This window comes from Phyllostomus hastatus, unplaced genomic scaffold (assembly GCF_019186645.2).
Source record: "Phyllostomus hastatus isolate PE091 unplaced genomic scaffold, TTU_PhHast_1.1 phas_scaffold_46, whole genome shotgun sequence".
Taxonomy (NCBI): Eukaryota; Metazoa; Chordata; class Mammalia; order Chiroptera; family Phyllostomidae; genus Phyllostomus; species Phyllostomus hastatus.
The window spans coordinates 37,354,860-37,382,420 of NW_025334032.1; the positions used below are offsets into that span (position 1 = coordinate 37,354,860).

The 27,561-nt window shown below is 45.1% G+C and overlaps 1 protein-coding gene across 8 annotated transcripts in view; it reads left to right on the forward strand.

Moving 5' to 3' along the window:
* SORBS2 (sorbin and SH3 domain containing 2) overlaps nt 1–27,561 on the forward strand; it is a 186,670-nt gene that overhangs the window by 16,889 nt on the left and 142,220 nt on the right. For all 8 annotated transcript variants that reach the window (XM_045821519.1, XM_045821514.1, XM_045821512.1 and 5 more), the window contains exon 3: nt 13,486–13,628. The gene's annotated coding sequence lies outside the window, so the exon portion shown is untranslated. The remainder of the gene's footprint in view (nt 1–13,485; nt 13,629–27,561) is intronic.

A 27,561-nucleotide genomic window follows, 5' to 3' on the forward strand; every position in this document is an offset into this window, starting at 1 on the left:
CCCTCCTTCTCTTACCCGACACGGTCTGTGCGAATCTAAAGGTGACCTCAATGCAGTCCTCTTTATCTGTCTCTGCAGGTGGCATTCATTACAGGGTGAAATTGTCACACTGGCCAAATAAGTGCACCCCGATATAATGTTATAAAACGAACTCAGCCCTGGGTGTCTATTTTTTTTAGGGAAGTTTGATTAAGCAAGCCCTGCATTAGTGAAAATCATTTCTCCCTGAGAATCATCTCAGTTTTTGAGCCATTTTTCTAATTATCCTAAACGGTATTATTCTCCTTTGATAATTAATTCCGAGATCACTTTATTCTACTCGAGTGTCTCCATTAAAATGTACCTGATATCGAACTTGGAAGCTCCAAATTGTACTGATTTTCTCTTTAGTGTATTAATTTCTTCCCCCCCCGCCCAGCCCTGAATCCCTTCTCACTAAAATTAATGCGACTCTCATCTTCTCTATTCTTTGTGTCCACTTTCTTTTCTCTCTAAAAACCTATTTTGCTGCCATGGAAGCCATCACCTGATACCTAAATGAGCCTACTATTGTGGGTAGCATTCACCTCCGGTTGAGTTCATCGGGGGTTTGAAAGCGAGTTCCCATCAGAGCTGCTCCAAGCGAAAGAGAGCAGCGGTGGGTGCTGCTGCAGCCTGTGCTCCTGATCCAGAGCTCTGGGACCCAGCGGGCATGCTCATCCCATCTCTGATCTGCTGCGACAGAGGATGCTGTTGATTCTGTTTATGCCCTTTCGCTAGCACCCCGCCCCCTTGCCCCGGAACAATATTTCTCAGACTCTGGTTGTAATGACTAATGCCTCTTCTATAAAGTGATCCTCTGGACCCTGATTTTCTAAATGTAAAGGGAATGATTAGGTAGGTTTTGTCGTGTTCCCTCCTGCTATGATTCTGGGTCAAAAGAGGTAGGAAGGGGGAGAAGCCAAAATCAGTACTGACAGTCTCCGAACTATATCAAATCGTGGAAGTGCTGGAGACGGGAGCCTAGGGTAAAATCTACACCTAAAACCTGCCCCCTCTCAGATGGGTGGCTCTGGACATAGGCATAAAAACCTCTGAACCCCCAAGGTGCAGACACTCGCCCCACGAGGGGAAAAGAGAATGTGTGTGAGTTGGGTGACTGGCTCAGAGATCAATCAGCAGATCTGAGTTTCATATAAAATTCCCTGTGAACTAAAGAAGTGAAACAACGTTAACAGAAATCACAGGCCTAAAGTCTCTACCACCTTTCTACAAAGGCAGAAAACATAGGGGATATGTAAAAATAGCCCCATTGCAAGATGCTACGGCTCATCCACTCGGGTAGCGTCCTGATCACTGTGACCCCCTTTCTGTGTCCTCCACGCCTTGACTTTCCCTCCTAAATACGTCACGTGAGGCCGATGTCTTCTACTTACTTGTTCCTGACACCTGTTCCTCAGAACGTCAGTCCAGTCTGTCGAGACCTGTCCCCCTCAGCTGTTTTCACTGAGACGAGTCAAGCCTCCTCTGCCTTCGTGTGGTGGTTGTAGCTCTCTGTGCAGGGCGGCCCTGTATCGCTTTGTTCAACGTGTATGCACTGAGCACGTTCTAGCAGCCAGACGCTGTGCTAGCCCCTGGCCATAACTAGGTCTTTCAAGGGTGTCCTGCCTCAAAGAGCCTGCAGTCTAGTAAGAAAAGACAGGTAAATAGCAACAACGATATAGTAAGCCCTCTTCGGTAACAGGCACTTGACCTGGTTTCTGCTTTTCACACACAGTCTCCTTTAAACCTCTCAGAAGCTCCCCAAAAGGCAGGTGGCAGTGTCTGTATTTTGTAGAGGAGAAATTCAAGGCTCCGGCAGACTCGAGGAACCCACGCAGAGTGACAGGGCTGGCCCCTGGGGAAGCCGACCCCTGAGGTCAGCTCCGCCAGATTCCAAAGCCTCGATTCTTTTTTCCTGCGATGTAACTCTTGCTATATAGTTAAGGGCTACTCCTGCTTCCATTATTATTTGTTATAACTGTAGTTAATGGATAAAGGTTAGTGTTTGTTTGCTACACAGATGAATAGGGTTATGAGCTATTCCTCCAACTTTCTCAGGGAATAACAGACGCTCACAGAGGCTTACAAGGTCAAGTCTTCCTGCTTCCTCCAGGTCATTCCTTTTAATGCCAATTATCTTTCTTTTTCAACCTTCCTGCGCTCAGAAAATAAGTTGATAATAATGTTTTTATTTCAAAGAGGCTGTTAAGGTCAACCATAGACAAAGTCATTAGCAGAGATGGGAATTTTCTTAGTCCCGTTCTTTGACAATTCCATGAAATCTTATTTAAAAATTAAAATGTAAAAAGCCCACAAAAACCCTGAATGTGAGTTCTCTAAAATAAAGTAGAAGGGGATTAAATTCAAGATCTACACTTGTCCAACCCATTTCGTTATCCTCATCAGCAAAGTACGTATCTTTGCAAAGATCAACTAACATATTTACAAAGAACATTTTCTCTACCCGATTTCTGAAAATGACTAGTGATTATCGTGTGCCAGGTGTGGTCACCATGCATGACACCCTTCAGTCCTCTTGCTGAGGCCCTAAGGTCATGGATGTGCCCACTTTTCAGATGAGGACGCCGAGGCTCAGGGGTGGTGCCCAAATAAGGGACAGAGCCAGAAAATTGACTGAGGACCGTTTGCTCTGGAAACCCGTGCTTCTAACTACACGTGTGGTGCGTCCACGGGATGAGGACGGGAGCGGCGATGACCGACATTAACGAGTGCCCACTGCACGGCAGGCGTCGCTTGAAGAGCTTTGCATACATTAACACGTGCCTCCTCGTAACAGCCACGTGAGTCAAGTACGGCTAGGCTTCCTATTCTGTTAACAAGAAATCTGGAGCTCAAGGAGACTCGGGTGAGCCTCACGGCTGGAGGCAGCCGAGAGTCAGATTCCACGGTGGCCATCGGCCTGCGGAACCCCGTTCTCAGTCATTGTGCACCCGGCCAGTATGGACAGACAGCCAAACTACTTGTTCCTAACTCCCTCTCATAAAATGAAATGTACTCTGGCTTACAGTCGTTTCTTCCATGTCTGGGACTGAACCAGAAGCCATGACATGAGCTATACTCAAAGTGATTTCCTCGTTTGTATGTGTCTTTCGTTTGATTTAGAAGTGGAAAGTCATTGACTTCCTAACCCATCATACCTTCGCCTCTAGAAGCATTTACCATTTTAAGAAATCATTAAGTGAAAGTTTAAAAGATTATTTCATATTCCAACTCAATACAGCACTAGCCTTGACTAGCTTTGCGAAATCATGTTCTCTAACAAAGACACATTCCCACATTCAGTGTAGGCTTTAAAAAGCTCAGTAAACTGCGTCGCGGTGACCCCGTCCAAAGTTTCCCGAACAATGCTCTCTGGCCATGCGCACCGAGACCAGGATAAACAATGGGCTCCTGGTTTGTATTTCCTGTCCATTATTACTATGTTTTTATTCCTCTTGATATCGCCGATCATTAACTGCTAGTTTGAGGAAAAAGGAACCAACTACTTGACTATATTTAGAGCCAAAAATATTCAAAAGATGCAGCTCCTGGGGCTTGGAACGCAAGGACTCTGTTTTTCACGGCAGTTTTCACCCCATTAGGGGAATGACCGTGGGCCTGAACCTGACTGCCCCACTGTTGCAAGGCTGGTGGTTATCGTCCAGAAGTTCCTTCGAAACTTCTAGAACCGTCTTTTACATGATATCTTTATGGCACGCCCCGTTGTCTACAACGGTCTTTCAGACAGTCTGATGGGATGAAGTTGTGCTTAGGTGATTGTGTCAGGCACGTTTCTAGCTTTAAGAAACAGGTTTTCTTAAGACAGCCATTTGACCAGGGCAGGCGTGGGCTGTGCCTCAAACATCCGGCATCCCCGACTGTGCTCGACTCCGCCCCCTCTCCCTGAGCGTCTGCCTCCCACAATGGCATCCGCATCTCCATCAACCGGGTGAAAGGGCACAGGAGGTTCTGTGCTGTCACTGTGTGTGCGGGGGCGGCGGGGGCGGGGGGAGCCTCTTGCCTGTAGTTTCTTGGCCAGAACAAACTGCAAGGGAATCGGGAGAAGGTGCATTTTTAGAAAGGCCGACCATCAGGAGTCTGTAGTAAAGATCAACGCGAAAATGGCCCTTAATAGACAGACAGCAGTGTCTGCCACAACTCTGTTAGATATCTTGTCGTTTCTTTTAAAGAGTAGTAAGTGTGGAAACAGTGACTTGATTGTATCCCTGAGAAACTGCGGTCAAAGGGGATCTTACAGAAGTACTTGCGGAGAAGAAGAGGGTGTAGCCCCGGTGGCTCACAGGAGCGGCTCCCCAGCCCCTTCCACTGGGAACCAGTCCAGCCCCGAGTATGAACAGAGATTTTTTCCCCCTTTTTGTGTAAAACTGAAATATCATTACTCATTTCTTGACAGTTCCGACAGGCCTCGCCAATACCCTCTTATTTCTTGGGTTTCCCTTTGTGACCAAGACTCTCGTTGCTATTTTTCGTAGGTTGGCCTTGCTGGGTAGAGCCTTCCGTCCCCAGGTTTTCTGTATGTGGCACAGTAAAAGCAAGAATGTTTGTAGGTCCGGGGAGGTAAACAAGTGAGGCAGCTAATAGCCAGGGGTGACTGGCTCAGGGGCTCCAGCCACCCTGGGTCTCACCTGGCCACCTGACACCGAGGGGATCGGCACTGGGGCAACACCTGTTCCCCACTCGGGACACACTGTAGGTGTGGGACAGAACATATTAACGTGTTTCCAGCCTGCATTCACTTGGGAGGAAGTCTTTCTTATGCATTTGATATAATCTACAGTTCCCTCTAAACCTCTGAATGTCGATCGATTCCTTATTGCTCTTTATTCTTCCTTCATGTCTGAGCTGCAAGGACACTGTTCTAACATGTCGTGTCTTATTTATGGGCGTGAAATTTACACTGGTGGTCATAGTAACGATGGAAATGTGTACGGATTGTTGGGTTCATTAGTTCATTTTTTGAATGCCTTGGAAAAGATGTATTTCATGTGGTGCCATGGCGATCTCAAAGTGTTTTCCAGATTTATAACAACAAGTACAAATAGCACATTGTCAGACATTCATAAGCTGTAACAAGCATCCCTCTGCCCGGGGCAGAAGAGTTTACACAGCCTCCTCCAGAGCAACAGGCCAAAGGCCGGCCCCAGCCTCTGCCTCTTGCTCCATAGCTCCTGCCACAGAAAGCTCTCTTTTCCTCTCCTGTTGAGGCCGCGTGGTGCTTCGCCAGAGAACAAGACCTCGGACGTCCCAGCTTCTCAGTCAGATTCCCTCAGTCAGGGAATCACTCAGTAATTCACTGTATGGAGGTAACTAACACACAGTCAGGGCAGGAGAGGGGTTCACACCCCGGGAATGACCACGGACTGACCAGGTAGCGCTGTTGGTGCGATACTTCATGCCTGTCTGTCTGTCTGCTCATCAACTATCTTATAAACAGTATCAGATAGGCCTTGCAGAGATCCAGGTGGTGCAACTGTCTAGCACGACACAAACATGTGATTCTCTCAACAACTCCAATCAGAAGAACTTTTTTACCAGGCACCTCAGCAGAGGGATGAATCTGCTCCAAGAGGAATACTATACACTTGTGAAAAGGCTCTGGGACATGCTGTCGGAGGCACGTGACCTGATGCATTTCAAATCTATTTTAGAAGATAAATGCAAATTATTAACATAATAGAATGTATTAAATCTTGAGGTGCAAACAAGTGGCATCTGCCCCCTAGGACAGCTTTAAACCAAATATGTAGCAACCAAGCTCTATATTTCAGAGTCCTCTTAGTTGGAACAGCTGCTGAGTTAGAATACACTGTTTTTTTTTGCTTTTTACAGAGAAAATACTTATTTTACAAGTTCTGACACATATCTAACAAAAGTGTCATTGTGTGTTGCTTAATGCTTTCTGCAGAACTTATTTAATCATCCATCTATTCCACAAATACGTATTGAGCACTTACTCTGTGCCGGGCACAAATACACGAGTGGGGAACATGTACTACGGAAGGGGAAGTAGCAGCTTACAGGACAACAGAGGAGAAACACATGAATCAACCACTCCAACAAATGCAACAGAGTTTGACCCTCCAGGGAATGAAGAATGCGATGTGTCAAGAGTTGAAAGCAAAAAAAAAAAACCTGACCTTGACCTTGGCTGGAATCAGGGAAGCCCTGATCAGGGAAGCCCTTCCTGAGAAAAGGACCCTTCCGCTGAGGGTGGAAGGAGGCACGGCAGTAACTGCTGAGCGGGAAAGGCATTCCAGCAGGAGGGAAGAGCGCCACGAAGGCCCCGGATGTGGCCCATCCCAGGAACGGAGAGAGGGCCACAGAGGCTGCACGGACTGGAACCAGAAGAAAGGTTGGGAGGAGTGGGTGGAGGTGTGCGAAGATGCCCGATCGCGTGGAGCCTTAAACAGGCCTCCTCAAGAAAGCTTATCTTAAAGATTTTTACACCCTATCTACCAACTGTGGCATATGCTCCATTTCAATGGAGTATAAATATCAAGAAGAGCTGAGTCATAGTTATGTAAAACAGCAGGGCGCTTTTTAATGCACATGGGACTCAGATGTGATGTTTAAAAACAAAAGCTTTAACCAGAAAAGTGTGTTTTAGGAAAGGTTTTAAGAAGTTATTTCTATATAATCTGTCACATTCGATAGTAGTTCTTCAAGCGCTCACTAAGATTACCACCTCATTTGGTGACGTCCAGGGACTCACGGCACAAATCCCGACCGGAAAAACATCTGCTTCACGTCGGTAGTATGACGTCTTTCAAATCATCACACCTTGTTGCGTGTGGGGGGTGTAGACTGGGAGTGGTGCCCAATCCCAAGCAAAAGCGTAGACCTTAGAGTTAGGAAGGCTGTTCTGTTCAACCCAGCTCCTCTGCCTTGTGCCCCGGGGCACCCGCGTGGGGACCTGTGGGACGGACCTGGAATCACTCCGCTGGGTTCCCCATCCCAAGCGCATCTATTCCTCGTTTTGCTCTCAGCAGACGGGGTTCCTGCAGGCGGCCTGGCTGACACGGCGTGCACGATGCTCCCAAGCACCGTCATTTTTGTTGCATATGCTTCATTTGGCTTCGTGTGGTGGACATGGACCGGCCTAAAAGATGTTACTACACGTCACGTAAACCTTCACTTTGCATCCCGCATGCCTGACGTCGGGGCCCGCCTATTCCTTTAAACGGCGTTATCGGATCCTTGAGTCTCTATGGGACGAGAATCTGACGGCCTTTTCAATGTGTCTTTGAAACTCTCGCCAGTGTTCCGGCCGGTCTTGCTGCCGCTCCCTGAGCACGAAAATATCTAAGAGAATGACACATTGTTCTCCTGGAATATTGGACAATGCTACCCAACGGACGGGGGCCACCACAGCCTTCAAACACTTACAGTGCAACTCGCTTTTCAAAGGGCCTCTGGGGGGTAAAAATGCAACCTCGAAAACAATATTCATGGGAAAACTGCACTCCCTTCCTTCCTGCTGAGATCCCCTCAAATCATAGGAAGTGATGAGGAATCAATTGAGAATTCTGAGTCATCCTGGGAAAAAAATCCAAACAACTCTCCAAGAGCTCTCAAAATGCTTGTGTTCACGACACCACCTACATGCAAGTCCCCGGAAGTCATCTTGGCGTCTGAAAAAAATTACTACATTCGGCCATGTATGGCAACCTGTAGAGTTATTCCACTATATTTTAATGGTTGAACCAACAGTAGCATTTACAATCGTCCAGACTTTTCTGCATCCCTTTAAAATAACTGTGCGAATCCTCGCAGCCACCCAGCGAGACAGGTCCTGTGCTAGAGAAGGGAACTGGGACACGAGGAGGTGACGTCACCGGGTCAAAGTTCCACAAAAGTGGCAGGACCGGGATTCAAACCCAGACACGCCGTCTCCAGGCTCTCTTGAGCATTTCACATTTATTTTAAAGTTTCCTGAAACAACCAACCAATTCAGTGAGAGGAAAAGCGACCAATGGCGACTGCGGGCAGAACTGGGAGTTTGGAATGTTACCAATGTGGGCACTTCCTCTCTTACAGTGAAGATTTTTTTTTTGCAAGCCATCGGGAACACACAGTGCTCAGGTGGCCACCTGAAGAGGTCAGGGGTCACTTAGCAAACTGGTGAGATCATTCAAAATAGGGGGTGCACTTATCAAAGCATGCTGAAGAATAACAGGCCCCTCTACTCCAAAATCCCCATCTTTCCCTGGTCCTCACTGTCGGAGAGTTGAGGTAACAAGACCCTCTCCTGAGATATAAATACCCTCTAGGACAGTGTGGTCTATGCCAACTATGCCTCAGCAATACGAGGTTTTAATTCAACCAACACTTAGCCGAGGACAATCTCAATTTTTATCATGTGCTATGGAGGGAGAGACGGAAATGTACAACCAAACCGACCTTCAACACTTCCATCCACTTTTTTCCCTCCTCGTCTCTGAAAAGATGGTTCCTGCTTGAGCCTCCAAGCCAATCCTCTCCTTCTGGAGAGTTCTAGAACTCGGTTAATACGGCAGCTGGTCCCAAGCATGACTTGCACATGCATACTTGTAACCGAGCCCTTATTATCTGGAGCCAGCATCTCTGCCCAGATAACTTGCCTAGTGTTCTAGCTCCTCCGAGACCAGGGCTGTGCCCTGCCTTATTCAGCCCTGAGATGCAGGGACCTCTGTCAGGCCCGAGGAGGCACAGAATGCCGCTTGCCAAGCTCCTCCTGCTGGCTGCCATACCCACAACCCCTTGCTGTTGGATTCCACTGCCCCACCGTCTGCTCAGGCCTTGTCCTCTGAGCACCAGACAACCCCCCAGCCACTGCCCCTGCGTAGGAGGAACATGTCTGGTTTCCGGATCCTGGCCCCTGTGGGTCTGGTCTGATGGGCCCCACCGCCCATCCGACTTCCAGTGCTTGCTTCTACATTAGAATCACTCGGGGAGCTTTTTAGAGATGCAGATGCTTGGGTTTCTTCTAGATTACTTAAAGCATACTTTCTAGAGGTAGGTCCAAGATGTAGGTATTTAAAAGAAGTCTCCAGATAAGTCTCATATGTACTGAGGGACACTACTTTATGTCTCTTTCTCTCAAAATTCCATGTGCATACACATCGCCTAGGAATGTTGTCAGAATGTACTTGCTGGTTCAGTCAGTACGGGGAGGACCTGAGATTTTGCACCTGTGGACAAGATCCCAAGTGGTGACTTTGATGTTAGTAAGGCTCAAGACCAGTGGCTCTCGGGGTGTGGTCGAGAACCTCCTGGGGACTGGTTAGAGATGCACAATTTCAGGATGCTCCCCAGACCTCCTAAATCAGAAACTGGGGGTGGGACCCAGAAATCCATGTTTTGACAGTTTGAGACCCACTGGCCTCGATGGCGCTCCCCAGTAGAAACTGATGCAAACCTCATACGTTATTTAAAATTTTCTAGCTGTCAGTTTTAAAAAATAAAAAGAAACATAATAATTTTAGCAAAATAACTTATTTAATCCAACCTGTTGGCAATAGTATCCTTTCAGCAGACATGAATGTAAAAGAATTTGTGGAGTTGTGTCCATTCTTCCTCCACGCCATGTCTTCAAAGCCCAGTGAGCCTTTTACACGTGTGTGCAGTCTCAGATCTGCCCGGCCATGTTTCAGTGCTCAGTTGCCACGGGAACCTACCGTACTGGGCAGCCAAGTCCTAGACTTACAGCAGCGGTAACAGCATGAGCTTTTACTGAATGCTCGCTGTGTACCTGGCGTTACTTCATCAACCATCTTACGTGCATTATTTATGTAAGCCCTACCACTGACGCCCACTCTAATATAAGCATTTCCCAATTAGTTTAAGTCAATTTATTTGTTTAAAAAAGAGAAAGTTTTGAAGAATGTAAATAAAATAATTAACACTGCTACACTTAGTACAACTGTTAAGACATCGATAGCTTGTAAATGGCACAGCAGTAAGACTATCCTTTCACGGATCTTTCTGTAGTTCATTACTAAAAGCCATCGTAGTTGGGTAAGTAAAAAAGTCGAAATTTACTGTCCTCCCACCTTTCGAAATATGCCTAAAGTCCAACATGCCCTTTTCTGTGACATCAACTCTATTGAAAGGTGCTTATTGACAGGCTGGCTGACCAATGGGGAAAAGAGACCTTGGGTGAGTCACAGGGCAGAATAAGATTTATCCTAAATAGAAGCAGCTGGCGGGGTCTTAATCTATTCATTCAAATGCAGATTTGATACCAAATTACTCTAATAATAAAATCATGCACCACATAGTGACAAGTAGATCAACAATGGACCACACATACGAGGGTGGTCCCGTAAGATTACAATGCCGCCGAAAAGTCCCTGTTGCCCAGTGATGTCACAGCCTTCGTAATGTCATAGCAACGCACAGTGTGCTCGCGGTGATGCTGGTGTGAACAGAACCGCTGCACTGCTGGTCGTGGGAAAGTGTAGCACATACAGTTATATACGGTACATAATACAGGATGATGAGAAATGACTCTCTCATTGGTTTCTGTATTTACTATACTATGCTCAATGTTATTTTAGGGTGTACTCATTCTACTTACACAAAACAGTTTGCTGTTGTTAAAAAACAAAACGGGCCCTGGCTGGCGTAGCTCAGTGGATTGAGCGCGGGCTGCAAACCAAAGTGTTGCAGGTTCAATTCCCAGTCAGGGTACATGCCTGGGTTGCAGGCCATGACCCTCAGCAACCGCACATGGATGTTTCTCTCTCTCTCTTTCTCTCTCCCTTCCCTCTCTAAAAATAAATAAATAAAATCTTTTTAAAAAGCAGAACTAAGTAAATGGGCAGTCTAAGTGGCATTATTAAGAGATTTAGGAATCGGCAGCATCGCATCCAGCGACTAGAAGGGGACTCGGGGCGGGGCTGGGTGTCCAGAACGGAAGGTTTTTCTGGGAAGGCGGGGAAGGCAAGGGAGCTCTTGAAAAATGAACATTTGGGGGGCGGGACACCTTTCCTCGGGGAAGGAGAGCAGGGAGGAGTCGTCCCACGCAGAGCATCTCCTCTCTCCAGGGATGGAGGAGGCCTGTGTGACGGACTACCTGACTGGCGCTTGCCCAGAAAATTCCAGACTGCCTGAGTAACATTCCTCCTCCGGGACGGGCTGACACTGCAGTTAGGTCAGGCACTGCATCCGGGGTCGGCATCGTGGGCTTCTGGCGGGAGTGGTGCCGCCGGGGGCCCGCGGGTGTTCGCAGTGTGCTCTGGGGCGCACATGGTGGCCCCGTGCGTACCCTACGTGTACCGCATCTCTCGATAGCACCGCTTTTCTCTCGTGCTTGATTTAATCTCAGTTGTTTCGTACGACAACTTGCGGCGCGGGTTCGCAGCCTCGGAGCACACGGCCCAGGGAGGGGGAGTAGCAGGCTGTTCTGTCCAGGTTGGTGCAGGTTGGTGCAAGCGCACCCTGCGACGGTCACACAACCGAGCCACCCAAGGACGCGTTCCTCGGGAGATACGCCCATAGGGTTGCAGTTCAGTGGGAGCCAATGCACCGATGCAGAAAACGGGCCGTTCGGAATTTAAAAACAACGACTGATTTAGGAGTCACGTAGTTCCTCTTTATGAGTTCCTCTTAATCTCCATGTTTCCTCAAGGAAGGCCCGTTTTTCAATGTGTATCCTTTTTTATTATAAACGACTTTAGGGAGGAAAAAATAAAAACAATTTAAAATTTTCTATCTGAGGCTAGGCTTCCATTTTTTTTATCAGAATTACCATTTATAACTTTGACCAAGTAATGTAAATATCCTATTTATCCTATTTTAAACTGACCGGTGTTTAAAACATATTGAAATGTGATCATTTAAGACAGATGAGCAGGAAAATGCATTATTCTACAGAGAATTATTAAACCCTGTTGTATATATATTTTAAATAGAGTTCACCTTATTTTAAAATTAAGTGTTTTATATTTAAATGTCTGCATAGTTTTAATATAAGTGTATCATGCTGAAGGATTTCACTATTTCACCATAGTCCTTAAAATAACAGTCATATCTTTTTTTAACATGTCATACATAATCTTCAGTATTTTCTATGCTCAGTTTCAATGTTTTACTTTAATTGCAAGGAAAGATTGGATTTGATCTGAGCATCTAGTTACCAACCGCCATCACACTAATTATAAACTACATGTGGTGGTTTTCGTCCTGGACTAAGTGCATGGAATCTCCCACCTCTCAGCAGAACTCGCTGACGGCTCAGCATTTTCTTTGTGGGGAGTCGCAAGGACTCAGGGTCTCTTCTGCAGAGAATAAAGGCTTTCATAAAAATGCCTGAGTGTTTCCTTTGCCAGAGGTAACTAACGTTCCCTCCTTGGGATGTAAAGGGCAGAAGGAAGCCGTGGAAACCAGCAGCTGGTCTCAGATGCATGGCATCCTCCTTCTGTCGTAGCATAAAGAAATTTTGCCTCCGATTGCTCTGGTTTGAACGGCCTCATTGTGTGCAAAAAAGAAGCTGTAGACGTCTGTAACAGATTCTGTCTTAAGTCTTGAATCTTGCTGCACTTGTGTGCTGCAACCATTGCAAGCGAGGACGCTGTTTGTTTCACCCACTCTGTTCTCCCAGTGCCAGGCATGGGGCGGGTTTAAAAGTACTTGCCACAAATATTTGCAGGGGGAACGAACACGTGATTGATGGAATGAAGGAATACGATTTCTAGATCTCAATTTATAATTCCAGAAACAAAATGACAGGCCACAGCCTGCTGGCCATTGTGAATTGCTTCTTCACTGGCCTTTGGAGGCAGAAGCAGGGGAACTGGCGTCTGTCTGCATCATGTCACCGAAGGGTCCCCCGTCCCTGCCAACAGATAAGACATGTCAACAGCTTAACCGAGAAGCTTTCAAAAATAGCATGCTTGATGAAACTGGAAATTTGGGTGCATGCTAGAAATAAACCATTTGTCTTCAGCCTTAAGAAGGACAGGCTGACAACAGATATTCCTACCAGAGAGACTGAACATTTTTTAAAACCTGTATATAAACGAGCAAGAAAGTATCAGATTTAAAGCCTTCCCTCTCAAGAAGGCATCAATGGGACATCTTATTTTCCATGAATCAGGTAAAATCATTTTGAAAACTTGAGGATTATGGCAGGGCATGCTGTTTCTTTAAGATTTCAGTCAAGTGGGGTTTTTTTGTTTGTTTGTTTTCAAGCGTTCTGGGCAGTTTTCCTCAAACTTTAAATGAATATTTGCACAGCAAACCCGGTGGCTGTGGGTTTCCTGGTTTGTGCCCTCCCCCTCCCGGGCAGGGGTGGGGGGTGTGGCGAGTCAGGCTCGCTGTTTTCACCCCTTCCGAGTCCACTCCGGCTGCTGTTAATGCTGAAAATAGCTCCAATGCTCTCAGAACGGTAGCACCACCCAGCAGCTGAGATTCCTTTCCTCTCTTATTTGCCTTCTCTCTTGCCTTTTTCCCTCCCTTCAGACACTTGGATTGGACTTAATCTGAAATCTCTGGAGTTCAAGACCTTTTGAAAAGGGCTAAATAAACAATCTCTACATGTAAAGGCCACTGACTCCGACTTCCCTTGTTCAGAGCCACTGTTGAGCCCGGCTAGCTGCCTGGAGGTAAGAGTTTACATTCTGGAACTATTTCATTGGCTTAGGATACGTTTGTGACTAATGGTTTTTAGATGGATTATTTATAGTGAAAATAAGGGGGGGCTGCGAACGACCTCCAGGTGAACACGGTGTTCCCCGATGCAGCAGGAGCCTCGGTGCGTCTGGGGGGCTGGAATTTCAAACTGTGCTGAGTCGCACGGACCTGCAGCAGCGACCCTCCTGTCCCGGCCGCCGCCCCAGACCTCCAGTCGCCCCTGATCTCGGGGCAGCGCGCCTGCCTCTGAGGCGTCGCACGGTTGTTGTCAGACTGCTTACTCACGTCTAACTTTCTAAGGGCTTTTTTTTTTTTAAAGAAAAAGATGCAACCACCTGAGTCAAGGAAACCTGTTAGTGGTGGTTCCCCAAAGACAGTGAGCAAGCTCTGTTTTCTTTGGCCCTTGGGCCAATCACTGTTCGTTCGTTCCTCAGGTGGCATTACGGCAGCGTGTGTGTCCTGCTTGTTGTGTGTCCCTGGCACGGCCCGACGACTCGGAGGGGAGCCGTCCTCGCCTCACTGCAAGGCTCTCACTGGCAGGTTTCTCTGATAGGACACTAGGACATGCTGGGCAGTTCGTTTCCCGTGCCTCCCGTCCACCCCTCCTTGTGCTTGTGCTTACCACTTCGCAAAGTACTTTGATCTGTGGACTTGAACTTCAAACACAACATTTACTTTGATTGTGGGTATTTACTGTGGTCGGGAAAAGTCTTTTTTTTTTTTGCATGCTTTTAAATCTTTTTCTTTAAATACTCCACTGAGCTTTGGTTTTCGCTTGCTGGTATGTCTCAGGTGTTGCTTGTACAGAGACCTCAACTGCAAGGAGGAGACTGTTTTATGGCAAGATTCTGTCGCCGTGGAGACTTTGGGCAGATTCTGCTTCCCTGCAGGCAGCAAGGACAGTGCAGAGTCTGATCCTATCAGTCCCTCGCTTGATTGCTGCCTCAGAATCACCATGTGCCTTAGGGCCCAACTGTTGCTTTTTTTTTACACGGCTCAGAAATCCTTGGTATTTACTGATACTCGGTTCCAAAAACAGTTTATTGATATCATAGTTCACAGGTCAAAAGAAAGCGTGGATTTTAAACACACAGTGATTTTCTAAGTGACTTATAAAAAAAGGAAATTAAAAAAAGGAAAAGTAGGAAAATTAAAAAAAAAAACACCTCTGTAGCCAAAAGTCTGTTATGTGAGTGAAACTTCTGCTGAATGAGGGATAAGGAATGAAAAACATGCATTTCCTAAAATAGGCATTGGAGTGCTTTCTAGCCATTCAGTCAGCTTTTAAATGCTGTCTTTAAGGAAGATTTCTGTGTATTATTACACTTGTTTGCTGCCCTTTTCTGCCTCACCCCAAGCAGAGAGAGAGGCTATTTTCAGTCCTCAACCAGCTACTCAGTCCGACTCTCCTGGGAAACTGTCCCGTCTGTCCTGGTGGAGGCTGGGACCCGAGGGAGGCTGGTCCTGTTGGGAGCCTGTGTAAGTCCCGTTGTCGAGGGCTGTGGCTTCTTCGAGCTCCCTGGTTTCCGCACCTTGCTGACAAGGAAGGGAGCAGGTGGCCACCAGAGGGGACTTCAGAGGGGAGGAGCTAGGGAGCAGCTCTGGGGGAGGTTCTGGGGGCAATAGCACCTCCAGAATTTGGACTAATAGTTGGAAGATGATCAGTCCAATTTTTATTTCCAAAATCTGGACATTTAATGGCCACAACCCCCACAAATCCACATTTTAAGCAGTCAAAACTTTAAGCCCTCCAGTTATTTCAAGCAGGTACTTCCCTGCCTTTGGGGGTTCAGATTAGTCTCCCCCTTAGTATCAGAAAGCCCTGGTGTGCCATCACTGAGTGCAAACGGACTGTTCCAGGCACACAAGTTCAGGTGCACCAGGATTTGGAAGGGGTTTGGAAGGGGTTAGACAGCCAGTCCATTCTCGCGCAAGCCCTCATTTCCTATGTTGCTGTTGTTGTTTTGATTCTTTGTGTCTCTTTACCCCTTAACTCTAAAACTTTGGATTGTTTGAATGTGAAACTCAGGGTGAAACTCAGCCAAAGCCACTGAGTTTCACGCAGGTTCCACATGAAAGAAGTATTCTACCCAGCCCTGCTCGAAACTTGGCCCATGTTTTGCCAAAAGTTTCGTAAATGTCAGCGAGCCTGGATTTGAAACATAATCCAAAGCCAGGTGACTTTCAAGCGACTTTGAGGCTTAACTGTATAAGTATAGAATCTGTCAAACAAGGACGTCTCTTATTTTCCTATCTTCGAGGTAATTTCATGTGTACACACAATTTTCCCCAATAAACTCCCACTTGTTCTGTGATGTTTGAAAGCCAGGTTCAATCTTACTACGAATTTTTATAGCTGTGGTATTTAAGCACTGGCAACTACAAGCCTGCATTTTCAATTTCTGCACAGTCTGAACCACAGTGGTGTGAACACGTTGGTATAATTCAGCTGAAGGAAGTCCCAGGAGAGCCGCGGAATGTCTTTCTTTGCTTAAATATACCTCTGTGCTCGTGAGGGACAAACAGTAACATTTTGTCCTGGTCTATCCGCTCGACAGTATGCTTTTTGTTCGCTCTCCAAAGGTGGTGTCAAATATATTGGTGGAAAAAAATAATAAACTTCCCGATTTTTTTTTGCCTGCTCAAGTGATATACTCCTAGGGAACATTGTAAGCATTGAAAGATTCAGTGCTATTACTTGTAACATATACCGAGAATAAAGGAGTACTCAGCGGAGTCGAGCTCCTTCAGAAAAGCTCAGTGACTTAGAGCTGACATGCTCATGCTAATGGTCAGACGGGGCAGGGTGATTACGGCGGCAGGGGGGTTTAATGGGGGTAGGGGTGGGTAGAGAGGAAAGGGGATTTGTAAACTTTGCTCAGCAAATCTGCCACATATAAAACAAAAAGAATCAGGCCCAGGATCCGGAAACATTCCTTTCTTTTCTCGATCATCTAAATTTGTGTTGGCTGAATACTGCATTTTTTTTGGTATTATTTTTTGCATTGAGCGCACCAAAGATTACGTCCTGATCGTAGGATTCCAGAAATGGCAAGTTCCCTCCAGGGAAAACAGGCCCAGGTGGGAGACCTGCAGTTGTACACGAAGCTTCGAGAGCGAGTCTCAGAAAGTTCTGCGTGGTTCTAATGCCCACTGGAGACGCCGAGCTCAGGAAACTACAGTTTGATGTGTCACTGTATTGTTGGAGGGTTTCTGACCCCATTTGAAGGATTTTCATACAAATGAACTTGTGACCTCACTCAAGACGCTGTTTAGTGAGATTTACAGTTACGGCCTGTAAAACTAAATTGTCATCAAATTTCCTTTTGAAAAGTGTGTAGTCCTGTGCTTGTTTAACGAAACGGGCCTTTTACGAAAGACACAGTTTGCATTTCAGCAGGTGACTTGCACAATGACTGTCACGGGCCCCACACTGAGTAAGGCGTTCGAAGACCTAACGAGGACAGAACTCGCGGGTCCTGTGTCCATGGAGCAGCTGCACTTCGGCACCGACTCACCGGTGCAGGGTCCGCAGGGTAGCACTGATGGACCTTCTGTCTGCAGCCCGCGATGCCGCCGTGTGCTGTCTAAAGTCAGTCTTTCTTGCTTCTTCAAATTAACAGGCGACGAGTTGCCCTTGCCTGCTCCCCTGTCCATCATTTGGAAACAAATTCAATTAAATGGGATCAAACCTGTTTTTTATTGTTAATGTCGCTAGGAGATTCAAAGTCTTAGATGGGGTCCTCCAAAGTCTTAGATGAAGTCCTAAAGGGCAGAAATCTGTTGTTTCTCCCTTAAACCAATGTGAGGGTACCCTGCATTGTTTAAAACGCCAGCGATGAAGGCCATTCAGTGAACATGGGATTCTGTCACCAAGCACCTACTGTGTGCCGAGAACTGTGCCACGGTCGGGCGAACAGCCTGGTGGGACAGCCAGGAGACAGCAGATGCCGTCGGACCACAGAGCTGGGGTTGGAGGCAGGCATCTCCAGTGCTTGAAAGATGTTCTCCCAGAGGGAAAAACTGTATTTGAATTGGGACTTCGGGTCAGATAAGAGGCCATTCAAATGGAAGAGGGTGACGTGGTAAAGGCTCAGAAGAGAGACAACCCCGTCCTCAGAGAATATCCAGACTACTGGTAGAGCGAGAACTTGGGTCTGATGGGCGTGTCCCTGGAAAGGTGTATATTGGGTTGGCATTCACTGATTGAGAAGAAAATCCTCACAATTAGTTCCATATGTTAGTGTTATTGCTGATCGGCGTTCAAAGTGATGGGAGAGGTGAAACCCTGGACAGCCCCTGCTCAGGAGATGTCGCTGGGAAGGAGGGGACAAAGGCGAGAACAGTGGACATGGGAGGAGATCAGCGGAACGGGAGACATCAGGACCATTTAGAACTACCCTCCCGCTGGACTTTGTCCTGGGCACTAAGACCCTACCTGCACCCGTAATTTTATTTAATATTCGGTATTATCAGAGATAAGCTGTATTTTTATTGCTTCATCGAATGCATAGCTATGTCATATTCAATAAGTACTCTGTCCTAACCATCAGTAGTAACGTAGGGCAATGTAGGGCGGTGTTACTGTTAATATGGGGCTGGTCACACAGGCTCACGCGCCCAGGGTACAGGTGCGGACGCTGACACCCTAAGCAGTTGCTGCGTCATCTGCAGCAGTTGCTGCGTCATCTGCTCTGTATCCCGAGTAAAGGGCAAATGCTGGATTGACTCTCGTGTCGGGATGTTGCAAAGTACACCATGCCACCCAGTTCTAAAATACAAATACGTAGAATGGGTTAGAGATAATAGCCAAAGAACGCCTACTGAGAAAACTATTGGCCCAAACAATGCAGGAGATATTTTCTAATCATAGCAAGTTTGGATTTTCTAAAATTCATTCAGAGAAAACCATAAGCACAAGGGAGAGGGGGATTACAGAGAAAGGCGTGAATGTGCCAACGGTATTTATGAACCGAGAGCTGTGAGCTGGCCGAGTGAAACAAAGGATGTAGAACAGCAAAAAGAACCAGGTCAGTAACTTGATACAGGGTAAATAAAATGTGTGCTCTCTTAAGAAAAGTCCGTTCAATATTTAAGAAGATAGAATAGAAATCCTTGTTCTAACGATAAATTTGGGCCTGAAAGAAGAAACTGGGTTTAGTTTAATGAAAAAGCACATGCACAACGTGTGTTATTAAAGCATTGTGATCTGGCTACTTTGCTGGTGCGTACGCTGGTCCAAGGACATCTTTGACTGGGTTTCATTCTAGGGGGGCCATTGCTCTTGACATGTTTTCAGCGCAGTGGTACCTCTCTCCTTCCATTCTGCAAACCTAAGAAATTTGGTTGGTTTTGAATGTAGCTCCAAGTAGTGTTCAGAAATTTTGTGTTTTTTAAACTGGCCGTTTAAACACTTTAAAACTATGCAGCACTCAGTTTTTAGAACAAATCCTTAATGTTAAAGATTTCCAACAATGTTGAAATAGTTGTAAATGGATGGGTCTTATGTGAATTTAATGAAGCTACAACCAAGTATCATTAACAGATAAAGTTTTGATCTATAGGTCAAGAATATTTTCTTTTCCACATTATCATCTTTACTATGAAAGTATTCACTTAGAAAACAAAAAGCCATTCTGATACTGAGACTAAAGACCATGGTTAAGGGTGGGAAACTATCCAGAAGCAGAGAGGGCTACCCAAATGGGCAGTTCGATGAGAACTGCACCCGGCAGTAGCAGCAGAGCTCAGTGCCGGAAGGTGTGGCCGGGCACCTGGGTGCCCTCCCTGTGCACGTCTGTGAATGCACCGCAACTGGGAGCTGCTGCCGAAGGCTTCAGCGGGACAGTGTCGCAGCTAAAGAAGGAGGTTTTATGCTAAGGCAAGAAGGGTGTCGAATGTCAAGGGTCTGGGGCTCCTTCTGAAGTAGGAGAGGCCATTGTCCCGGACTGTGCAGGGCAGTAAAATGCTCACTTTGGCCAGAAGTCAATAGCTCTATCACTTCTTAGTGGTTGAATATAAGTAAGACATCAAATTATGTAGCATAAAAAATCATTCTATAATTTGAAATATAAATTGCTTTACGTTTTTATTTAACTTAGTTAAATATAAAATTTGAACAATCATTCTCTCTTACTAATGTATTTATAAATTGTTTTTATAATTTGAAATATGATATTTACATATATAAGCAGTTGTTTACAAAACTGTTTAAAATAAATATTTATAGTTTACTATTAATATTTCTCACAAAATTAAATCATTAAAACTTGCTTTTTATATCACTTATGATTGTTTTTATTCAAGGTAGAGTAAAGCCAAAATTGGATGCAAACAAGTTTGTAAAATTTATATTATTGTCACAGAAGATTGTAGTTTACGATACAAACTTTTTAAAAGCCAGATAAAATAATAAAAAACTAAGTGAAATGGTAAATTTTGTTAGAGACAATATTTGTAGAAAGAATAATAAAAGTTGTTTCTCGTAAAAAAAATTAAGAAGATGACTGGTCTTCAACACAAAGAATATTTTTAGCACATGTTTGAGCAACTTCAAGAGTCAACAGATGCATTTCCCGTTCCAAAATTAATTTACAGTCAGCACTCGAGTTCTCCTTGGCTCGCGTGGCAAGAGTCCTCACGTGTACGAACCCCAGCTTGTGTAAAAATGTGCACAGACTTGTCTGGAAACCAAGTGATAATTTTTATGCCAAGGTGAGAAAACTTGACTGCGGCTAAGATTTTTGCCCGTCTTCCCTTATCTATTTTGAATATTGAAATTAAACAAAAAGCATGGAGCGTTAAAAATCACTTGTGTGCACCTCATAATTTTGCATATTCACATACATCCTTTTTCTAATCAATATTCTGAAGGACTAAGTGAGAACAGATGAGTACAAACACTTGGCAGAAGACCTTTTTCTATAGCGTGGTACGTTTCACACTTGGTTGTGCTTATGAAGAAGAACAATCTACATGCAATAAATCAGAAAGGCAGGGAATCAGGAGTTTCCCAGTAGAACCAAATAGTGTTTTTTTTAAAGATTTTATCTATTTATTTTTAGAGAGTGAAGGGAGGGAGAAAGAGAGAGAGAGAGAAACATCAATGTGCGGTTGCTGGGGGTCATGGCCTACAACCCAGGCATGTACCCTGACTGGGAATCGAACCTGCGACACTTTGGTTTGCAGCCCGCACTCAATCCACTGAGCTATGCCAGCCAGGGCTCCAAATACTGTTTTAAGTGACCACAGATAATGACTTCTGCTGTGGTAAACAATTTCATGTTTATTGAACGAAATATTGTCAAAAGGACCTTTTATGTTGCTCCATTCACTGACTGCTTCAGGACTCATGGGCTTGAGGTTTAAAACTTATACTTTAAACTCAGACTGGAGACTGATCTCAATGCGAAAAACATCGATAAAATCTAAAACAACCTTCCAAGAAAAAAATTCACAAGCAAACAGAGAAAGAAATTGCTTTAACTTTAAAAAAAAGCAACAATTAAAAACCTAGATCATAAGGGTGCACAGAAATATATAGGCTGAAAAATAAGAAATTAAGATAATGGTTACTCTGTAGACAGGAAGGTTATCCAATCAGCGAAGTATCCAACAGGCTTTAACTGAGTTCAAAATATGTTTTAAGACGAATGATGGGCACATGTGTATTTGTTATATTATTCTTTTTATCTTTTAAACATCTGAATAGAGACTTGCATGAAAAAGTCTTTTTCCTCTATCTCCCATGCCTTAAATCTAAGATGTATTCTATATACAGAATAAACATCTCAGTTGCTGCTATTGAGAGGCAGCATTACTTTTTTTAACTTAAAGCAGCTCAGATTTTCTTAAACTTTACAAACAGGAAATAAGACAGCTCTTATCATGTTTGGACTGTATTTCTATATGTGTGTCTAGGGCCCCAAACTTCTACAAATGGTGAACTAGAAAAGAACATGTAGTTCTTCGGCAGACTGGTGTTTATTGCCCGCCCCCACTGGAAATCCCTCCTGTGATGTGCATATTCCACAAGGCTTCGTTACAAACAGTTCTTAGAGCCTCCTAAACGTGGTATCTCCTCTTTAAATTATTAAATAATTCGGCATCGTGCTTGATGAGAATGTGTACTGGGGTTTGAATAAAGTGGTAAATAAGCTTACTATAGCTTCCTGATTTTTTTAAAGATTTTATTTATTTATTTTTAGAGAGGGAAGGGAGGGAGATAGAGAGAGAGAGAGAAACATCAATGTGCGGTTGCTGGGGGTCGTGGCCTGCAACCCAGGTATGTACCCTGACTGGGAATCGAACTTGTGACACTTTGGTTCGCAGCCTGCGCTCAATCCACTGAGCTACGCTGGGCAGGTAGCTTCCTGTTTTAAGATGCAATGAAGGTATGAAAAGTGATTTTATATGGGGAGCCTCCCCGCCAGTGGCCACGGGGCTGTAAGGGCAGTGACACAGGTCAGTGAACAGGACACTGTGGCAAGCGAGGACAGCGTATGCTCTATATAGAGGCTTCCCTCTGTGACTTAGTGATACATTTCCTGAAACTTACTTTATTCAAAAGATTTACAGACACACAACTGTTCCTTAAGTTTTACACTTAACACTTCTTTGATATCAGGGTCAGGGGGAACCTAATGATTTCTCATTACCGTTTGGCAAGAATCAATGCTTAACTTTGAGAATTTTCAGTTTGATGATTTTTATTTGCTGCATGTGTAGAGTCGCTCCGGTGTGCTAACATGGGAAAGCTGGAAGATGACCCTGTCATGTAAAGAGTTTTGACAAATCGTGGGTAATACTGAATGATTATTTTCCACTCTTTTTTAATGTCCTTTTACATGTAGTCTGAAGATTCCACATAAGCCAAAAAAAGTTCATTTTAAATCATAAAATCAAAGAAAGAGATTTTCTATATTTTTAGGTAAAATCCATGAAGGTATATAAAAATTTTTGAATGGGAAATGAGCACATTGGGAAAAACTGGGAAGCTTCTAGTAACACAGAGAGTAACCTTGAATTTGCTCGTGTCATCAGTACTAAAGCTGAGAAACCAAATAGGACACAGTCAGCGCAAAGTTCTCTGTGGAAACAAATGTGAGAAGACCTCCCGATTAGACACGGCTGATTCCCTGACCTCCCCCAGAACCTCTTCTCCTTTGGCTCCGGTCTCGGATTCCTCCTGAATTCCACCTGCAGGTGCCTCTTTCTTTGCTCGTCTTTAAAGCTGTTCGCCTGGGTTTGGTCACTCTTATCCAAGCTCCCCAGAGTTCACCTGTTTCCTCCTTCATGACTGACAATCCCAGAATCTATGTCTCTACCCCTGATCCCTCCCAGGAGTTCCAGACGCCCATGTCCAAGTGACTGGTAAACATCGCACTTGAATGTGTGCCACATACCTCAAACGCAATAGGCCAAAAACCCATGGTCTTCCAGCGCCCACCCTGCTCTTCTCCCCCAGAGCCATAGCTTCATAACTGTCACCTGACTACTCAGGACTAGAATCTTGAGCATACGAATTTTTCAACACACCCATTGATTCTCTCTGCATGCACAGCCTCAGTATCCCCCGCTGGCCTAACTAAAAAGCTGCTGAAACATTCTCGATTAGGATTCCTCAGGGAAGTCCTAACCATCCTTTCCATCCATTCTGTCTGCCTTCCAGTCTCACCCCTTGAGGCCAGAATTATTTTATTAAAATAAACACGCTTTGCATGTAGAGTTCCCATCTCCCAAACTCCATATCCTACAACAAGTATATTCACTTTGCTGTCTCCCCAGGCATTAGAGACCAAGAAAGATGGCCATGTCAGCCAAAGGAAGTCAGTTCAGCACATGGTGTTGAAACGTAAACAGCCCTGTGCTTTCCCACATAAAAGGCAGAACTGGCGACTTTTCCAGACTCAGTAGTAAGGAAGGGTGTGGCCCGTGGTGCCAGGCGTGGGGCAGAGATCCCATGACATGCCTGGTACTTATCTCCGAGAACACTTCCCCTCGGAGTCTCCTTCTGCCAGAGAAACGACTCTGTTCACAGATGGCCCGTTTTGCTGCCACTGTGTGCCAATCGGACGGTTGTCGGCGGACGCTGACTGATGGGCGTTTTGTCATCGTGCTATAGTCCGAATGCAAAGTTTCAAGCCACTGACTCCATGTGGTGCATGTGCGACAGTGACAGGCGTCTTTAAGGAATCAGTGACTGGAGCACAGAAAACTAGAGCTTTATGACAGTGTTCATTCAATGAGTATGAAATTGCTTAAGGCATGAAAAGTCATCTGTGAACGCTTAAAACGGTATTTGGATTTACTAGACAAGTCCTATTTTCCTTCCTTTCTAATTTACACGTAAAATCGTTTGTCTTAAATATAAACACAGCCGAGTGTCAAATGTCCCAAGCTATAATGTTCAGTAAAAAAAAACACAGAAACAAGAGATGGAATCGTATCCTGAGACAGCATAGAGGCCCCACTCATTGAATTATTACTATAATTAAAGTAAATATAACTTGATCTGATTAGCATGATACGAAGGATGAAATTCTAAATACCAATCCTTGGCATCTTTTAACATTCATGGAGTCATAGGTCCTTAGGCCATTGAATCAATAATCACTTGTTGAGAGTCAGTGCCGTGTCCTGGCCCCTGGGGCGGTCAGTCACTGGGGACTAGTCTTCCCCCTCGTCACAGAGCTCACAGTGCAGCGGGGGGCAGTCACTGAGAGGTAACCGCCCACGTAGCCACATAATTGAAATTGTAATGAGAGCTATCACAGAAAGATGCAATAGGTGATGAGCAGAAGAATCCACAATTTTGAGAACCAAGGCTCAATGACAACAAGACTTCTAGATTTGGGTCTTTGTGAAAGTATCAGGACGATGAATTACTTGGAGGGTGGGGACGGAAGGAGGCATTGCACCATTCTGAGCACGAGAGCTCCTCGGTCAGTAGCTGAGAAGGAAGAGCGAAGAGATGTGGCCAGGATTCCTTCAAAAACCATTATGGCAGGCTTCACCGTGAATGCCCACGCCCTAAACACACGTGAATTCATGGAGTGGCCCTTGTCTCTGGGGGGAAATATCTTTAGAATGATGGCTAGCTGTACCAGTATATATAAACTCTCCACGAATTAGAGAGATTGCGCGGTATTTGCACCTATCTAAATATGGAAGGAGTCTGATTTCTGGACTGATCTATGGGAGAAGAATGTGACTTTGAGAAAATTTTACTTGAGCTTTGAGTAAGAATTTTCAAGATAAACATCCACGGAGACGTCTAACAGAGGGATATTGAAATGAGACTTCTCGGTGAATAAAGACCTTACTGACTGCAGGTATGAATTCAAGCATTCTGACCCCTGCTCAGGTGTTTGCTTTGAAGCATATATGAAGTTAAAAGTGAAAGAAGATGTTTAAAGTTTTCTTCCTCACTTTGAACTACATTTCAAAGAAATACATAATTTGGGGGTAAAAAGGTATTTCTTCCATCGACCAACACAAATGTGTGTGTGTGTGTGTGTGTGTGTGTGTGTGTGTGTGTGAATTAAACCTTCTGGTTGGGTCATATCTGTTATTTTTTTATTATGTAACCGAGATAACAATAATTTAAAACAAAATATTTTCTGCTTTAATAGTATGATTACAAATTATTCAGGGTAGGATTTATAATGATTTTTCTTCTGCTCCTTAGAGTCATCCACACTTTATTTTAAGGATGTCAGTGTTTTCAAACAAAATTATCTGCTACAACTACAAAGAGGGAAATGTGGTTTTTAAAGCCCTGCACATTTTTATTTTTCTGGCTATGTTCATGCACTCATATTGTGAAAGGCAGCTGAGCAGTTTTATAGCATTTCTTTTCTCGGGAGCAGTATTGATCTAGGAAGTGCTGTTGAAATCACAAAGCAGGTGTCTGTATAGGTTGGTTTTGTTAATGCTCCAGATCATTCCTTTCTCGTGTTTGGCTGAACCACAGACAGTAACAAAAAGGAGTAAAAGGCAGTAATAAAACAGCGGTCACTTCCAATTCAATGAATACTAGACAAAGTACATGTAGGTGTTCCTGACAGAAGTGGAGCCCAAGAGCTGATGAATCTGGGCATGGCTGGGGAATGGAAATATGTGGAATAAGTAGAAATCAAAAGGGCCGTTGGAGACCCCCACCAGTGCTGTCCTTGAGTGTACGCCACGTCAATGAGCCAACTCACCATGGAAAACAGAAATTTGTTACGTAGGAGTATCAAAGACTATGGCATACAGTATTTTCTAGAAGTTGAAGATCTAACCTTAATTGATTCTTGAAGTTAACTTGAACTACTGATAGCAAGTATAGGATTTTGCAAAATGTGATACATTTTGAAAACTAATATACTAGTAACACGAGAAAAGCAATGGATAGAATTGTAACTATGAAATTTTATGAATTTATTTTATTGCCTATCTGAAATATCCCCATCTATCTTTGAATATTTATCATTGGGGATAACTTCTTAAAGTATCCATTCACAGTGCAGTGAAGTCTCACCAAATTATTCCATTTTCCACATTCTTTAAAAATTGTGAAGGAAAAAAATCATTCAACCATTAGAAAACTCATCAATTTCAGAGAATTCTTAGGTCTTCTCTATTCCTTCACTGTTTTGAGATTTTGTGAATTGTTGTGACTATGTTCTCTCAACCCACTTTCATGAAAATAAAAACACCATATCATATAGTCTTGTAGCTCAGCCCTTAGAAAAAGAAACCCCTTCTGCTCTTCCAACGCACATACAAACCTCGCTCTGTTGCTAGCTGCAGTCAGTCGGCCCTGTGTATCTGCGGGCTCCACACCCACGGATTCAGCCAACTGGGGATCAAAATTATTCACTTAAAAAAATCCCAGAAAGTTCCCAAAACTCGAACTTGAATTTGCCACATGCGGAGCACTGAGCTGAATCCACGTGAACAAGGTGTGTGTGGACTCGCCCTGCTGTCGCCTAAATGCAGACATAGCATCTATGCCCACGTTGCACCATCTCCATGGGGACTTGGGCGTCCCAGGGTTTTGGTTTCCACGTGGGTCCGAGAACCGATCCCCCAAGGAGACTGAGGGATGACTCTGTCAATGGAGCACCTTACCCTCATCTCTGGAAAAGGGCCGGCAGGACCGGATCATTGTGAGAATTACTGAGAAAAAAGCTTTCAACTCTTTCCGGTTATCCCTGGAAAGGCACTTTCCTTATACTAGGCAGAAATAGTTTTAACTCCTGCCTCATCTTTCGGAAGAAGCTGTTATCCTTCCTGCAGGCTGTTGAGGTACCGCAGGACAAGCTTCCTTCCCAGACTTACAGAGGCTGACCTGCCGATCACTCATTGCTCTGGAGACAGTGGAGTCCTCTGCCTCACGCAGACACAGCCGAGCGCCTCCGTGACCACAACGCTGTTCTGAGCACTTGGGACGCATCTGTGGGCACCACCGATAAAAGCTCCTGCCCCCAGAGGGCTTCCATTCCCGTGGGGAGGGGAGACCACCAGGAGGTAAAAACAGAGAGAGACATGACCTAGCAGAGAAGAGAGTAAGAGTGCTTTAATGATATTTATAGGCCCAAGAGGATCTGGAGAATGTGCTGAGGACAGTGCAATTGAAGGAGGGGAGGAGGTACCTGCGTGGCTGTCTGGGGGAGCAGTGCTCCAGGCAGAGGGAACTGCCCTGCAAAGAGCCTGAGGCCACCACGGTCCCCTGTTTGGGATGCAGCAAGGAGGCCAGCCTCGCTGCAGCCCAGAGGGACAAGGGGAGGCAGCGGGGCTCTGAGATCAGGGTGCACTTCACACTGTGAAAAGTCTCGGTGACCAGTGCGTGGAGGCGGGTCTATAAGAAGGGAAGGGTGGAGGCAGGAGGCAGGAGGCAGTAGCCAGTGACAGAGGATG